This window comes from Notamacropus eugenii, chromosome 7, assembly GCF_028372415.1.
Source record: "Notamacropus eugenii isolate mMacEug1 chromosome 7, mMacEug1.pri_v2, whole genome shotgun sequence".
Classification (NCBI taxonomy): Eukaryota; Metazoa; Chordata; class Mammalia; order Diprotodontia; family Macropodidae; genus Notamacropus; species Notamacropus eugenii.
Window position 1 is genome coordinate 13,082,513 of NC_092878.1, and position 11,620 is coordinate 13,094,132.

The 11,620-nt window shown below is 39.7% G+C and overlaps 1 long non-coding RNA gene across 1 annotated transcript; it reads left to right on the forward strand.

The window, feature by feature from the left end:
- Positions 1-1,498: 1,498 nt before the first annotated feature.
- LOC140513079 (uncharacterized) lies at positions 1,499-3,948 on the forward strand. Its single transcript, XR_011970059.1, has 2 exons — positions 1,499-1,944; positions 2,968-3,948. It is a non-coding gene; the product is annotated as an uncharacterized lncRNA (long non-coding RNA).
- Positions 3,949-11,620: the final 7,672 nt, after the last annotated feature.

An 11,620-nucleotide genomic window follows, 5' to 3' on the forward strand; every position in this document is an offset into this window, starting at 1 on the left:
CCTCTCGTGGGGGCCTGAGTTATGGGGACACCACGCTCCCCTCTCGGCCAGCTGAAAAGACCCTCTCACTGACCTTTGGCACCTGTGGGTTGAGGGATTTGCGCTGCCGCTGGAGATTCTGCCCCTGAAGCCTGCTTGGATGTGCTCCCTTTGGTGCCTTGTGGCCAAGGCAGGGCTGGGCTCTGCTTGGAGTCTGGTGTGTGAGAGACCTTTTCTGTTGGTTTTTCAGGCCTCTCTGGAACAGAAATCTCCTCTGCTCCTTTGTTCTGTGGCTTCTGCTGCTCTAGAATTTGTTGAGAGTTCTTTACAGGTATTTTATGGGCTGTGGGGTAAGACCTAAGCGTCTCTGTATCTTTCTACTCCGGCATCTTGGCTCCTCCCCCACATAAATCTCCACAGTGATTCTTTCATCCCCCATAAAAACAAACACAGTGTTTGAAACTTATATATTGCCTTGAATAAAGCATATATCCCATTGAATTAGGCCATAAATGAAGACAGACATTCCATCTTCTTGGATAGACACTGTAGATGAACCATTAGCTGAATTAAAAAGGAGAAGGGATGGCAACTCAGAAGGGAGCAACAGCCAATGCAAAGATAAGGAGATGGGATATGGATGTAAACATTTCACAACTATGATCATTGTGAATTCACAAAGCTATATCAGTGAGTAAGCATGACTATATTCTTAAAAAGGAAAACCTTTATAGTTTATATCAACAGAAAATGTATTCATATGATCATATCTGTAAAAGTTGAGAGCACCCCTGTTGAAAAGGAATCACCAGAATGTTTAAATTCCACTATATATGTTATTCTAGAATTGGGAGCTGGAAAGAGATATTAAGAATGCTCCAAGTATATATACTTTTGGCTAGCTTTGGAAAATATTATTCCATGTTAGCCTTTCTGCCTAGACTCAATTACTTTTTTAGACTTCAACTTTGGGTTAAGTGCATAATCCTCCCCTCTTTTCCTGGGACAAGCACAAGATAGTTGTCCAACTCAGTCTACAGTTTACAGTAGAACAAGGATTGCATTAAGCATGTTTACCCAACATTAGAATTTAGGTGACCTCATATGCAAGCCCAGAAGGCCACAGCTTAAAGTACTGAAAAATTTTCAGGAAGAAGAAACTGCAGTAATAGGGATTGGTATGTGAGAGTGATAAAAATATATAGCTCATATGATAGGTTATTTTAAGGTATATAAAGAATTTCTTTTAATAGCAAAGCTATGAGAATGATAGGGCAAATATAATTGTTTTATAGATGGGGAAGCAGTTTCAGAGAGAGTACTGTGCAGAGTTTTGAAGTCAAAGACCTTAAAGAGAGTGAGAAGAGCTAAACGGTTGGATTGGTGACTGTGCTCATCCTTCTGTGAGTGAATGATTTCTATCATTTTGGCTAAACCTTTGTCCATCACATCCTCTGGTGCTTGAGCTGGATTTGGTTTCTCATCATGAGTTGAACGCAAAAGAGGAGGACATGAAAGAGACAAAACTGCTTGAGCAAACAAGGAGTCCTGCTGTCCAGTTTCTTATTTCTGTAGCTCTGTCACATTACTGTGGTCCAGTTGTGGGGAAGAGTTTGGTTTCCCCAGAAATAGCTGACTTCTGATCTATTGGTTTCACAAGCTTAGGTAGTAGAGTCAAAGTGAGAAGAGGTTGGAAGGTTGGGGTGTGTGTGATGATAGTTGAGATAAAGGGGAACAACCATGGATTTCCTGTTTACTTAAGAAAACCTCTGCGTGTCACAGCCCCAGAAAATTATGACCTTTACATCGCTTCTCATCTCAAGCCATGGCCACACCTCTATCCAGCCCTATCCACTTAGTGGGAATATATAAGTGGAGCACCCTCAGAGAGAAGAGACACCAAGGCTTCTTCCTGCCTCTGGGGCCAACTGGATCTTAAATCTGTAGAAGGCAGAGCCGAAAAGAGTAAGTGAAGGGAGAAATATCCAGAATGGGACTGGGTATTAGGGGTTATCCCCAGGAGGGAAGGCAATGGTAAGAATCCACTTTTGATCAAGTGGTGAGGAGTAGGGAAACTAGAAGGGGAAAGAGGATAAGTGTAATAATTGTATTAAAGGAATCAAGGAGGAACAGAGGACTCTGCTAATGCTCTTAAGGGGTGTAAGAGGATCCCTTTAGTCCCCTATTACGTGGTTATCTATCAGTATGAGGATGTTAGAAACTGGTGGTTTTAAATACACATTAGAGTAAATGGAGACCTCTCCCTTCCTAAAGTCAGCTTTTCTAAGCAGAGCTGGGACAAGACATCTTCATCCACCCCTCCAGCCTCTCCCCACCTCGCCCCACCCTGTGCAAAAGTGGAAATTGACTTATTCCCCCAACCTGCCTCAGTTTGTAAGTATTGAGTATAACTTGCGACTTGCTGTTTTTCCCACAAAATTGATACCTAAACGTCAAGAAGAGTGGAATTGGTAGATACCAAATATGTGCATTTAGAAAGGGTAACAACCTAAAAGCTTCTTTTGATGCACTTCCCTGAATGTTGTAGCCTGGGTAGCTGCTTGGCTTTTGTTGCTTTCACTCAAACTTTGCCTGTATGACAGTTCTTCTTAGATTTAGACTTAAAGGCAATATTAAAGTGATCTCTCAATATAGGGATAGAAAGAAAGAGATGATGAATGATGGTCCTTCCTCGAGCAACTTTGCCTCTACCGTCCAATTACCCTAAAATCTCAAATCAAGACCAGATTTAAAGGCCAGGACAACAGGATGGGGCATTGGTGAAGATCTGGAGTAAGGATGTAAAAGCAATATATGAATTGGATAGGAATCTGCATAGATGATAAAAGAATATATTGAGGGCAGGCAGGAAATGGAGTTATAGTGAAGAGGGTTTGAGCTGTGAAGGGATGGGGTATCTGGTGTCCCAACAGAATTTACAGATTGCTACATCATGCTTCTTCTTCCATTTTTTCTTCTCTCCCTAAGGAAAGATGTCTTATGGTGTGATGTGGACCGTTTTCTTGTTCTTTTTCCTGAACCAGACTAACTTCACCCAGTCTGAGCACTTCTGGGGTTTCTATCTAGACTACCCCAGGAACAATACCCTCCAAAATTACTGTAACACAATGATGGAGACAAAGTGGCTGCCTTTCCACACCTTCATCCACGCTCCAAAAGAAACCATCCTCAACATCTGTACGGGTCCTGAGAGCCAGCAATGTACCTATACAACAACCTGTCATAAAAGCGCCAAGCCAATTAGGGTGACAGATTGTTATCCTGGGAAACAGGACAAGTATCCTCACTGTAACTACAAACAAAGGATCAGTAATACAACAATCCAGCTACATTGTGAGAAAGGACAGCCAATACGTTTGCATGGGCCAATTTATCCTCCTCGTTCATATCAATAACAACTTTCCCCTAAGTTGTTCCTGCTGTCTGTAGTAGTTACTACCCCCACTCCAGCCTGGATTCCTCACTTTTCTCCTTTTTCTGATAGAATGGAAACTCCTGGAGGGCAGAGACTCTGTTTTTTGTGTATCCAATGACTAGCACATACTTGGCTCATAAGAATTTGATTACTACTTGCAGATTGATTGATTAATTCTTCTTTTATCTAATTTTTAGGAGGAGCTTGATATTAGAGTGGCACTGTTAGAATGAAAGGGTTGGAAGCACACCTTTCTTACTGCCTTTCGTATTCTTCTTGTGTGGCATTTTTTTTCTTATCCCACCCTTTGTATCATTAGAGGGCACCATTTTCATATGGGCTCTCTGTTTTCTTCTTTCTCCTGATTTCCTTTTCTTTGTATCTCACCAGGGTATTGGGTGGTGAAAAAGGGAAAGAAAGGGTGTTGGGAAGGACCTCTGGCATGACAATTTACTCTAGAAATGATGTACCCAAGAACTATGAAATATTTTTCACCTTAAATTTTGCTTTAAATAAATTTTTACTTGCTTGAATGAGTGGCTGTGGCTATTTTTTTTGTTTCTTTCAGTATTTCTTCCTTCTCAGGTCACTGAGACTCTAAAGCAGAAAGATCAATATGTTCCTGAGGTAGGAACTGGGAGGTTATACTTCATAACCAAAGCTTGGATGACCCCTTTTTGATTTCAGATAGAGACAATGCCCAGGGGACAATGCTAGCAGGGTGTGCTTTTTTCTATCAAGTGTGGGGAGCCAGGTAGGAAGAGTAGTTGAATTAAAACAAAATCTCTAGACCAGGGAGTCCAGATGCAGAAATCAGAGTCAAAGAGTTCAGTATTGACCTAGAATAAGAGGCATAGAGGTAAGAACACAATAAAGCTTCCATCCAGGTGTTCAGGGGATATTATTCTTATAGTTTCTTTTTAATTTTTTTGATTAAATTATTCTTTTTGTTTTCAGTGTTCTACAATCACTTCCATATATCTTAGATTTTTCCCCTTCCTCCTCTTCCTTCCCCTCTCCCTCCACACTCCCTCCTTGAGACAGGGTACAATCTTTTATAGGTTCTATACATACATTCCTATTAAATACATTTTCACCTTAGTCATGTTGCATAGAAGAATTAATATGATTGGGAGAAACCATAAAACCAAACAAACCAAAACATAATACAAAAGAAAATGATCCGCTTCATTCTGCAATTCAATTCCATAACTCTTTCTCTGAATGTGGAAGGTGTTTTGCTTCAAGAGTCCATTGGGAATTTTTAAGTCCTTGCATTGCAATGAAGTACTAAGTCTACCAGAAAAATTCCTTGCACACTGTGGTCATTGCTGTGCACAAAGTTCTCCTGGTTACCCTCCTTTCACTCAGCATCAGTTCATATAAGCCTTTCCAGGCCTGTCTGAAGTCTTCCTGTTCATTATTTCTCACAGCACAATAGTATTCCATTACATTCATATACTACAATTTGTTCACCTATTCCCCAATTGATGGGCATCCCCTTGATTTCCAGTTTTTGGTCAGCACAAAGAGAGCTGCTATAAATATTTTGTACATCTGGGACCCTTTTCCATTTCTATGATCTCTTTGAGATACAGTCCCAGAAGTGATAGGGCTGGGTCAAAGGGTATGTATTTTTGTAGTCCTTTGGGCATAGTTCCAAATTGCTCTCCAGAATGGTTGGATCAGCTCCCAGCTCCATCAACAAGGAATTAGTGTTCCAACTCTTCCACCGCTGCTCCAGCATTTATCATCTTATTTTGTTATGTTAGCCAGTCTGATAGGTGTGATATGGTATTGAGGGAATATTTTTAAACTATAGGTCTGTTCAAGCTAGGTCTGAACCTAGCTGCAAAACTAAGAGGAGCATCTTATTGTCTCTAGGATAAAATATGAAGTCATGTTTCACCTTCCCCTTCAGTACTGTGCTCTTATACGTTTCTCCCCTTCTCATAATCTGTTTTACAAAAAGTGGCTGATCTGCTGATGCTTTTAGGCAAGATTTTGTCTCCCATGTCTATGGCTTTGTATAGGCTATTCTGTGTCTTCAAAGTCTGCCCTCCTCATCTCCACCTCTTAGAATCCCTAGCATTCTTTACATCTCTAACGGTGGGGACTTGATTTCCTTCTGGCAGTACAGTTCCTCCCTCCAAATTTAATTTGCCTTTGTAAGGGGTTTGGACTGAAGGACACCTTACGAATTGTTAAGTGTTCTCCCTGCTTACTTCTGGAGTTTATTGATGTTCATGTGCCTTCCTGTTCCCATAGATACAAGCTTCTTTAGAAGAGTCTTTTCTACCTTTGTTATTGTGTCCCCCGCACCTTTCACAGGTCCTGGAACAAAGTAGGTGTTTGATCAATATTTTTTTTTGGAGGCGGGGAGGAAGGCAAGGCAATTGAGGTTAAGTGATTTGCCCAAGGTCACACAGCTAATAAATGCCAACGGTCTGAGGTTGGATCTGAACTCAGGTCCTCGACTCCAGGACTGGTGCACTATTCACTGTGCCACCTAGCTGCCCTACATCAATGCTTTATTGTTTGAATTATTGATTGATTGATTCAAGCCCTGAGGTAGAAACAGGAAAAAAATCTGACAAATATGCTTAAATGCATATTCTTTGGGATAGAAAATCTAAATTGTTTCTTGCTTATTAATCCTTGACTAGACTTAAGATAGTTTGGCCAAATGCTGGAGGAAGATTCGTTGAAGAATTGGTAAGCAGACTTCTCTTTGAAGCTCTGAGAAATGCCTTCTCTTTACTTCTCCCTCTCAAATATTATGAAATGTCTATGTTTGAGGATGTAAGGTAGACAGGAATTTTGCATCAGTGGCCAAGACTTCTAGTTCCAGCTTGATTTCTGTAGTGTTTCTAAGTGACTCCTTGAAGCTTAATAAAGCTGCAGATCTCTAGAAGAACTGACAGGAGAATGACTTTTAGAGACAAAACTTAGAATTCCTCCATCTTGGGCAACTTTCTTTGGGGGAGTTAAGTGACCATTAACAACCCACATTAGTTAAAGTCATCTTGGGGAAGAGCCACTCCCTCTTGGAGGACTGGCATCCCTAATCTTGTTCACGTCATGGAACCCTTTGGCAGTCTACTGAAGTTATGAATCTTTTGTTAGAGAAATATTTTTAAATAATTGAAGAAAAAGTTATATTTCACTTGGAGATGAAAGAGAATGAAGATGTAATTTACTTCTCTGTCAAGTTCAAGCCATGTGAAATGTATCCCTGGTCCCAAGGTCCCAAATCCTTCTTATAGAGAGTCCTGTCCTGATCCTACAGAGTATATCTCCTTCTCTCCCCCTCAAGAGGAGGGTTTTATGTGAAGTAGGAGTGCCCTAGGAAAGACAGTTTAAAGAGGAGAACCGCTATAGAGGTCCTGAGGTTGGCAACCTGAATATTTGAGAGGGGGACCTCCAATCCTTGAAACTCTTAATTATTTTCCATGTCTTTACCCCAGAACTAGATCCACACCTCTCCTTACCACATCATGGCCCCTTGTGAAGGTTCAATTTTATACCATCTTCTTTTGAATCCCTTGCCCCTACACCTATAGGTCAAACCTCAATTCTGAATTATGTCAGCATCCAAAGCCTTTGTTCATATTGCTTCACATATGGCTGAAGGAAGGTGGATAAAATTACAGAAAAGTGCTAACCTGGTCCACTGAAGATTTCAGCTGGGCTCTGACAGCAACAGGGCCATCATCTGTACTTTCTTAACTGCTCACTCTCCTACTCATCATAGCACCTTTTCCAAATTATTCATCCTTTCTCAAATCTCTTCTTCCCATCCTCTCAGATGAGAACTTTGTCTCCTATTTCACACACACATACACACACAGACACAGACACAAACACAGATACACATGTTCACACCACTCCCTCCCCCCCCACACACACACTGAGGACATTTGCTAAGGAGCTTACTCTTCTCTCTTCCTCAACTCATATGTCCTGGATGCCTTCAGGAACTCTCTCTGTCTTCACCCATCTCTCATATGATGTGTTGGCTCTTCTCCTTGTAAAGGCAATACCCTCTCCATACAAAAGTCATTCTTTTCCGCTTCATTTTCTCCAGAAGATTGCTTCCTCATTCATTTTAATCTTAGTCCATCAGTAAACATTTCTGTCTGACAGGCACAAAAAGAGGCAAAAGACAGTTCCTACCCTCAAGGAGCTCATAATCTAATTAGAGAGACTACAAACAAACAAATATGAACAAACTATATACAGATCAAATGAGAAAGAATGAAGAGAGCTAGAGAAGGGTTTCCCGTAAAAGATAGGGCTTCAGTTCGGACTTAAAAGAAGCAAGTGAAGGCATTATGAGAAGATGAGGAGAGCATTCCTGGTATGGGAACAGACAGGGAAAATGTGTGGAGCTGAGAGACATCAACTTGTTTGAAGAACAAAAAGGAGGCCAATGCCACAGGATCAAAGAGCAAATGTCAGGGGGTAAGTTGGGAGGACATTGTAAAGGTAGGAGGACCTCAGTTATGAAGGGCTTGGATCACCAACAGAAGATTTTGTATTTAATCCTTCTTCCATATTGCCTACAATCATACCCATGTTTTTTCCTATCCTTAAAAAAACCTCACTTCATCCATCTGTTCCCAATGGCCACCCTCTCTATTTCCCCTCCCTTTTGTAGCTAAATACTTTGAGAAGGCTTCTCTGTCTATATGACATCACTTGGTGATCTCATTGGCTTCCATGGATGAAATGATCACTTCTAGGCTGATAATTTTCGAATCTACTCATCTAGCTTACCACCTCAGGTGATGTCTAGCTTTGTATCTCCAATGCCTATTGGACTTCTCAATCTGGATTTCTCATGGACATCTTAAATTCAGCATATCTATAATGGAATTCTATATTTTCTCTTCTTCCTAATGTCTCCATTAGTATGGTTCCATCACAGACACACATGTTGCATGCACACCCACATGCATGTCCTATCAGCACATAGTCTAGCAACCTAGAAATCATCCTCAACTTCTTACTCTGCCCCTTTCTGTCCTCTAACATTGCCGCCATGCTTATCACCCCATGCCTGGACTATTGAAATATCTTAATGGGTGTATTTCCTGCCACAAGTCTTTCCCCACTCCAGCTGATCCTCCTCCAGCTGTGAGTGATACAAATAAAGCATTAGGTGTACTCTGTCACTCTTCTAACCAATAAACCCTAGTTCTTCCTTATCACCTCTATAAAAAAAGGTAAAATCCTGTGTTTAGTGTTCAGAGGCACTTATAACCTCCCTTTCCTCCTTACGTGCTTCCTATCTTTAAAAAAAAATGCATTTTTATTTCATTAAATGTTTCCTAAATACATCTAAAAATTTTTATACTCATTTTTAAAAATTTGGGGTCCAAACTCTTTCCCTTCCTGCTGCTCCTCCACCACCCCTGGAAAAGGCAAGCAACATGATATTGATTACACATATGAAGTCATGCTAAACATATTTCCAGGTTAGTCATGCTGCAAACCTCTCACTTCCCTCTATTGCTCCCACCAAGAAAAATACAGTTTAAAAAGTGTGCTTCAATCTGCAGTAAGAGTTCACCAGTTCTTTCTTTGGAGGAGGATAGTATTTTCCATCATAGATCCTTTGGAACTGTCTTGAGTCTTGATGGTAGCTTTGTCTTTTGTAGTTGATCATCTTTACAATATTGCTGTTAGTGTTTACAATGTTCTCCTGGTTCTGCTCACTTCACTTTGCATCAGTTCTTATAGATCTTTCCCGGTTTTTCTATAATCATCTTTTTCATCATTTCTTAAAATACTATTGTATTCTATCACAATTATAAATCACAGCTGGTTCAGTCATTCTCTATTTGATGGTTATCCCCTTAATTTCTAATTTTTTGCTAACACAAAAGAATTTCTATAAATATTTTTGTGTGAATAGATCCTTTTTCCTTTTCTTTGATCTCTTTGGGATTCAGACTTAGTAGTGGTATACCTGGGTCAATGGATAGGCACAGTTTTATAGACCTTTAAGCATAGTTCCAAATTGTTCTTCAGAATGGTTAGAACAATTTACAATGCCAGCAACAGTATGTTAGTGTCTCAATTTCCCAAACATTCCCTCTAACATTTGTCATTTTCCTTTTATTGTCATGTTAGCCAATGTGATAGGTATGAAGTGGCAACTCAGAGTTGTTTTAATTTGCATTTTTCTAATCAATAATGATTTAGAGTGTTTTTCATATGATTATTTCTAACTTTGATTTGTGTGGGTTTATTTTGCATACTGCAACTTTGCTAAAGTTTTAAATTGTTTCAACTAGTTTTTTTAGTTGATTCTCTAGGAATCTTTCAGTATACTATCATACTGTCTGCAAAGAGTAATAGTTTTATTTCCTTATTCTTATTTCTTATTCTCTTTGATTCCTTTTTCTCTTTTTTTCATAGCTAGCATTTCTAGTACAATATTGAATATGAAATATGATTATGAATTATATGGATGAAATAATTTCCCCCATTATTCCTCTCCCTTCTCTATTTTCCCAGGGCATCCCTCTTCCTAGCCCATACATTTCTTTCATCATCTCAACTTAGTTAATTCACTCTTGTGCCCTCTGTCTATGCAGAACCCTTCTAACTGCCCTAATAATGATAAAGTTCTCACTAGTTACATATATTATATGTAACTTCTCATATAGGAATATAAACAATTCAAGCATACTGAGCTCCTTTTGATTTCTCTTTCATGATTACCTTTTTTATACTTGAGTCTTGTGCTTAAATGTCAGCTTTTCTATTCAGCTCTGGTCTTTTCATCAGAAATGCTTGAAAGTCCTCTGTTTCATTAAATATCCATTTTCCCCCTTGAAGGATTATATTCTGTTTTCCTGAGCAGTAATTCTTGGTGGTTATTCTAAGTCTTGCCCTCTGGAATATCATATTCCAAGCCCTTTGTTCCATTAAAAACTCTGTTCTGACCTAGAGCAAGAGAAATAGAGATAAGAAGGCAATGGTACCTAATGGCCAATGGGAGGACTCCTTCACTCACTGTTGTCTGGGATATATCTTCCTGTGTATGCTTTCTTTCTTTTCTGTTTTGCCATGGCCTTGGTGGGTTTCTTTGCTAAGAACAAACATACCAAAAAGCCACCAATCCTCCCCTCAGTTACTGAAGAGACACCCCTAAAATGCAAGTCTGACATGCCAGGTCTAACCCTTTCTCCTGAATCTTTAAGAGCTCCCTATTGTCTCTAGGATAAATGATAGCCTCACACTTGGTTTTTATTGCCTTTCACTCCAGCTTACCTTTCCCTTGAATATTACTCCCTTCCTCATAATCAGATATCTACCCTATATGACCTATTCCTTGATGCATTTAGGCTATATTCTATCTCCCATCTCTCTGCCTTAGGCTGAGAATATTTTATTTCCTTAGCTCCACCTCTTGGGATGCCTGGATGCCTTTAATTCATAAGCATTGAGACCTTTCTTGATTCACTTTTGTCTTTCTTTATCTTCACTTATCACAGTTCCTGGCATATAGTAGACCCTTAATGAATGTTTATTGACTGAATGACTGATTTACTGGTGGTGTTCTTCTTTCCATATTTACTTTGTATATTGCTTTATTTGGTCTCCTGGACTCAGGTTATAGCAAAGACCCGAATTTCAGAATTTACAGGAAATTGATGCTGCACAAGGTGATACAGACAAGAGTTTTATTATTATGAGGTATAGCAAGCAGGCAAAAAAAAAAACAGGAATAAAACCATTTGCACACATACTATATGGCCATATATATAGTTTGTCCCCATCAATGAAAGTCACTCACTCAGCACCAAAGGAGAGGGAGACATTTTGTGAAGGAAATATACTCAAAGTTGAGGTTCAAGAGATCAAGTTACATATCCTAGAAATGGCTTGGTTGAGAACAGTTAATTGGTGTCAGATATGGGAAGAGTCATTCCTAACCCAGACACAGATGTGATGGAAAAGCTCTAAGTGTCACTTATTGATATCAGTTGTCATTGAGACTTGGATAGGGAGTTTATTGGGATACAAAAGTGGGAGGGTACATAGGTTAACTCTCTGAGGCAATAGGAGGAGAATGTCTCAGAGACCACTGCAGCTGGTCAAGAGTTTTATTCAATCAGAAGCTTTGAACATGAAATGCCTGATTGTCTGATACAGGGTTAGTACAGGTAAGGACAGTAGAAATGTACAACC